Below are 6,404 nucleotides of genomic sequence, written 5' to 3'. Positions count from 1 at the left end.
AGCTTTTAAAACATGTGGTAATGGTTAACTTATTTTTTAAATGGCTCTGAATAAAGATGTCCTATTTCGAAATTAAATTTAAAACCTTTATCTCCTTTAACGTTTCCAAACTGTAGAATCTGGTAAAGCAAATCAAGAATTTTCATGTTTAACACCACGATGGACACAAATTATATCCGACAGACATTTATACAAGTTATCTCATGGAGGGTCTTGTAGATGATTTCCATTCATTCAGCAATAGGACCACGCTGAAATCAATCGAGTAGATCACCTACAGACTGGTTTCGGGGTATTACCCCTCATCATGAAACCTTCGTCTGAGAGAAAGATTTGTCAACATCTTGTGAACAAATCCCTAAGCGGAAAAAAAGAACCTCACATACCAGCGCTCTAACAAAATACCTAAATCAAAATCAGCCTTATAACTGAGTCGACGAGAGATATAGTTGTATTAAGAAAATAAATATTTAGAAGTAAAATAACAAGACTGTCTTACAGATATCTCTTGTTCATCCAGCAGCTGGTCCTCGTTAAAATCATTTGAGTGGATCACCTACAGACTAGTTTCGGATCTTTCCTACACTGATAAAGGATGATACCCTGAAACCGATCTGTAGGTGATCTACTTGATTAATTTCAAGGAGGAACTGCTACTGGATGAATGCGAAGCATAAGACATTAATTACATATATTAATGAGATCCACACTTATCCTACAAGAAACGTGAACAATTTCCATATAGCTCGAACTCCAAATGTAAACTCAATGAAACCATTATTCTTCAAGGGCTTTAATGATTTCAATAACCTCTCAAATGAAGTTAAAAATTCACAGTCTTTAAACACTTTCAAAATTCGTCTAAATGAATTCATTTCACCACTGTACATGTAAAAAAATGAATTATGGAAGGCATGTGTGTGAGTGGGTTGTGTTGCTCATATATACTGAGTGTACATGAGTATAATATGTGTATATTTTAATGTACAGATACATTGGCAGATCAAGATCTTCAGATGATGTGGTGCTGCAGGTTTTTCCAGGTTTTCCTGCAGCTGAAAAAACAAATGCACCACTGGAATTAATGAAGTCGCCCCGGAGCGCCAATTAATTTTTGTTGTTGTTTTATAGTATCATGATTTGTATTTTGGAAGTGTTATCATTATATAATATTTATATCTGATGATTGTGACACAATAGGTGTATTTTTATATTTTAGCATTCTTTATTTAGCATTAAGTATTTTTTTTTCATTACTAATTACAAATATTATAAACGGATGTAAATTAGGATGCTCCTGTTTCAAATAAAGATTGTATTATATTATAATTACATATCTGTAGAGTAGGGAGGGTGAGTGTAAGCCCACACACTTAGGCCACATGTGACCCATTGTACATCCTCCCGAGGAGTTATCCTCCTACGTCATCGTCCATCCTGTACTTTCCAGAAGGTGGACAGGTCGTTGGGAGACATCTCCTTTATATCGGCAGGTGTAGGCCAAGACTCGCCGAACACACACTCTCTTATTAACGATAACTCCGGGCACTCGCATAGGACATGCCTGACACTCTCGTCTTCCTGTTCACACATCCTGCATAGAGGTGTGTCCACTAGCCCCATATTATGGAGGTGTTTCCTTAGTTGACAGTAGCCAGTCAGAAATCTTACTGTAAGGCGTAGATTTTTTCTGGGCATCGCCAGATATTTCTTCGGCGCTAGCTTCCCAGGGTCGCCCAAGGTGATCCTGGCAAGATTACATCCTTTGATTCCATCCCATCTCTTTAAGGATTGAGCATGGGTGGAACATTTGACTAGTTCCGCAATTGTCGAAATCACCAGGCCTTAGGTGCCACTGGATCCTAAAATTCTTAGTCCAGCCGCTTCCTTGGCCAAAGAGTCGGCAATGCGATTACCTTCACTCCTGTCGTGCCCTTTAACCCACCTCAGGATAATGTTATCATCTCCCGAGGCTTTGGCTAAATCTTGGTGGCACTCTAGTACTAGCCCTGAGGTAACACGCTGTCTGTATAAGGCTAATAGTGCGTGTCTGCTATCAGTGTAGATTGTTATGCTTTTGCCAGAAATTCCTTTCTTGGTTATTTCTTTTGTGGCTATTGAGATACCAGCCAGTTCTGTTTGGACCACGCTGGTATTTCTTCCCATTCCCCACTTAATCCTTAGGCTTAGTGATCTGGAGTACACTCCACATCCTGAGCCTTCTTTGGTTTTTGAGCCGTCTGTATAAATCCGTATTGCATTTGTAGCATCTGACTCTGTGTTCTGCTTAATTTGTATTTTGTAGGGTTTATTAAACACAAACCTGGGTTATATTGCATCACTTGTTGCCTGCAGCAGAGGTTGCGCATTCCTACTTCGAGGTTTACACCAGCCGTGCGCAATCGTACCATTAACGAATGTGCCATTAACGCAACCTCCTTAACGTACAGATCCAGAGGGGTCAGACCCGTGATTAATTCCATTGCCTCGGTTGGTGTTGTTCTCATGGCTCCTGTGATGTTTCAACAAGCCAGTCGCTGTATTTGATATAATTTTTGGATGGCCGTTGCTTGTAAAACTTTCGGTCCCCATGCAATGGCTCCATACGTTAACATAGGTCTTATTATTGCAGTGTGGTTCCAGGTGACCACACGGGGTGAAAGACCCCATGCGCTTCCCACTGTCCTCCGACATTGCTCATAAGCCACGTATGCTCTTTTTGCTCTACTCTGTAGATGAGAGTTCCATGTTAGCTTCTTGTCGAGGATAGAACCAAGGTATTTCACCTCTTCAGAGAAGTTTAGTTTGCTTTTGAAGATTTCGGGAGGTTTTAAGCCCGTTAAACTTCTTTTCCTGGTGAAAAGGATCATCTCAGTCTTCTTGGGATTGATGGATAGTGAGTGTTCCTTACACTGGTTAACGGAAAAACAGAAAAAATAATAAATAACCATGTTTCTATTTATTTGAGCCCATCCTGCGCTCTATCGCACAGTGTGTTTACAAATTTGCCGGTCTGCAAGATAACTATGTCATCTACGTATGCAATTGTGTAGAATCCATTTTTGTTAAGGTGATTAATTAGGGTACCCAGAACTATGTTCCAGAGAAGGGGTGATAAGATCCCTCCCTGTGGACATCCCCTCATGACCAGTCCTTTCACTGTGATCTCTTCTACATTAATACTTATTGCTCTACTAGAGAGCATCTGGAGTATCCATTCTCCTACTACCAGGGGTACATTCCTGGAGTGTAGTTGCTGGGTAATTGTTGGAAAGGTTGTTTTATCAAACGCTCCCTTGATATCTATGAATATACCCAGGATGGATTCTTTGTTGTCCAATGATCTCTCGATTCTGCCAACCACATAGTGAAAGGCCGAATCAGTAGACCTTCCCGGAGTATATACTTGCTGATTTGGATGAAGTGGGTTGTGAACAAGTACTTCATCTCTTATGTACCGCTCACATAGCCTCTCCATGGTTAGAAAAACGATGTGAGACTAATTGGTCGGAATGCTTTTGGTAGGGTGTAGTCCGTCCTACCTGGTTTGGGTATGAATACTACTCTTACTTCTCTCCACTTACTGGGAATATACCTCAAAGCTAGAGAGGCTCTGAATATTCCAACCAGGTGCGGCATAAGTGTGTCCAGTCCCCACTGAAGTAGGGCTGGTCTTATACGGTCAGGTCCTCGTGACTTGAAGGGGAAAAAGCCCGATATAGCCCATCTTATTTTGTCCTCATCAATTACTGTACTAGCATATTGCGAGGGTGTTGTTGGTACATCCGTCCAGTTCGTCGTTCCAGGAAAGACAGAACCTGGGAAGTGAGTTTCCATAAGAATCTCAGCACTCTCCTGGTGGTTGGCGGCTTTGTCGCCATTTTCCCTCGTCAGGATGCCGATACTCCTATGTTGGTCATTTGAGAGTGCCTTCTGTAGACTAGAAGTTAGTGGAAAGTCTTCGACTGCCTCACAATAGGCTCTCCAGGCTTCTCTTTGCTTTCGCCTGCAGACTTTTTTTGAACTCTCTGAGGTTGGCTTGATATATACCCCAGTCCTCTTCGAGCCTTGTACGTTTTGCCTTGTTAAAGGTCGTTCTCGCTGTCTTTCTGAGGTGTTCCAATTCAGAGCACCACCGTGTGTTAGTCGTGCCATGTGTTTGAACCATCCTCATCGGACAGGATTCCTTATAGGCAATGTCTATTTTGTTGTGGATAGATACCGTGTTTCCCGCAGAGCTCCTCTTAAGAGTCGATTGTAGAGAGCTACATCCGTCCTCTTCGGGTCACGGGATTTTACAGTGGTTCTGAGATCCTGGCTTACTGTATAGGTCAGCCAGCGGTTGTCTGACATATAAATATCGTCCGAGACTTGCCAGTCTTGGATTTTGTTTTATATTTTGGTTGTCGTAAGCGTGATATCTATTAACGTTTGGCTACGGGCGTTAATAAATGTTGGCTCCGTGCCTCTGTTCAAGATTGTTAGATCTTTCTGTATTATATATTCATATAGTGACTTACCTCGGGCGTTGATATCCTTGCTGCCCCAGCTCAAGTGGTGAGAGTTTGAGTCGCAACCCAATATAAGCTCCACTCTCTGGTTGAGGCAGTGATCCACTAGTACCTCCATTTCTCTGGTCGGTGGTAGGGTGACTGCATCTGAAGGGAGGTACACCGATGCGATTATCAACGCCATATATTTGCCTTTTCCAACTGGACATTCAACTTTAGCCGCAGTGAGGTCTGAGATGCTGAATTGTGCCATCGGAAACGCTCTGTATTTCCTAGGAACGTAGACAGCCGTCCTAGGTTGCTGGTTGCTTGGTAAGCTGAAAATTTGACCAGTTAGGCTACTGAAACCAGTAATTTTGGTATTTATTATCCAGGGCTCCTGGATCAAAGCTATTGCCTCCTCCAATACATCAAGGTGGCGACATAGTGTTGCCGTTGCCGCCTTTTTGTGTTGGAGGTTGCATTGTATTATTTTTACTTTTTTTCCAACGTCCTTGCCCATGAGATAGTTGTTGGATTCAAAGTTACCTTTAGAGGTCCATCTGCTCCCCCGCTAGGGGGGAGGTGGACTCGCTGTTTTTGAGTGCCTTCTCCGTCAGGTAATCGACTGTCATCTGTTCAGATGCTTCGACTTCCTTTTCGGGACCCATGGTCGCCTTGGGGTCAATATCCACTTCAGGTGGCTCGACTTCCAAGGACCTAGGGTCTTCAGAGGTACCCTCTGCTTCTTTCTTTGTTACCCTAATAGTCAGTGAGGTAAACGCGTAGCTTAACCTCAACGACTTCTTCTTTAGGACAGCCATATCATCGTCTCCGATCCCGAAGACGAAGAGGTGTCCTTGTGGGTTCATATTAACCTCATGATGAAAAAGTTGATTGGCCTTTGGAATATGCGACTTCGTTGTATTTAACCGACCTTCTCTATTTGAAGGTTTTCGAAATACTAATAGTGGTCTCTGGTCGAATAAAATAACTAGTCTGCATTCAGCGTGTGGTATACGATAGTTCATTTAAATTGAAAGGGGTGTGTATCCGGGAGAGATTAGTTTTTGGAAACGAAATGTATAGACTTTCTACTTCTCCATCTTTATACAAAAAATGTGTAGATAATGCAAAGAAGTACCTTTCAGACTCAAACTGGGAAAAAAATCTTTCACATAAACATTGAATTACGTGAAAGAAATAATACTTTAGAAATAACTACTTCTATATGAACATAGAATTATACAAAAAACATTTTTTCCTATTCAGTTTGTACTCCAAACATTCGTTATGGAATTGAATCGATATCATTCACAGGATTCCTACAAAAATGATATCATTTATTGTCATTGATGATCGATAATTACTTTTATTGAGTTAAACTTGTGGTTTGTTTTGGAAAACAGAGAGATTGTTCCATAATATATAGAGACGGAAGAGTCGACAAATAAATTTTTTTAATACCTAGTTCTTTCAACTAGTTGATTTGGAGACAATGGTCAAGATCGAACAACCCAGAGAACAGGGAGTTTTGAAATTTAAATGTTCATCGATATGTGATGTGTACTCCAAAGAATTTTATAATTCATGGTTTCTGCAAATCAGTATAGGTAACGTAATCCAGGGATCCCGGAAAAAAATCTTTTGGGGTTGTGAACAGTCAATCCAGAAATTTTTGGAATCCATAAGAAATATATTTTCTCCCCAAGAAATATTACTATGAGAATACGAGTATTAGGTAATAAGATCTACCAACGTAAAGTTATAACCGACAACACTCTTTAGCTCCGCTCGCAATCCAAAACTACGTATCTCATCAACTGTTATAATGTGCCAATCGGATCGATTATTCCAAGAGAATTTCTGTAGTTTATCACGAGAGAGCTTCTCTAAAAATATTTGGCGACTTTA

The sequence above is a fragment of the Leptinotarsa decemlineata genome, unplaced genomic scaffold (genome assembly GCF_025532065.1).
Source record: "Leptinotarsa decemlineata unplaced genomic scaffold, Ldec_3_MD MMD2_tig00004307_RagTag_RagTag, whole genome shotgun sequence".
In the NCBI taxonomy this organism is placed as follows: Eukaryota; Metazoa; Arthropoda; class Insecta; order Coleoptera; family Chrysomelidae; genus Leptinotarsa; species Leptinotarsa decemlineata.
This window is presented reverse-complemented; position numbering follows the sequence as displayed.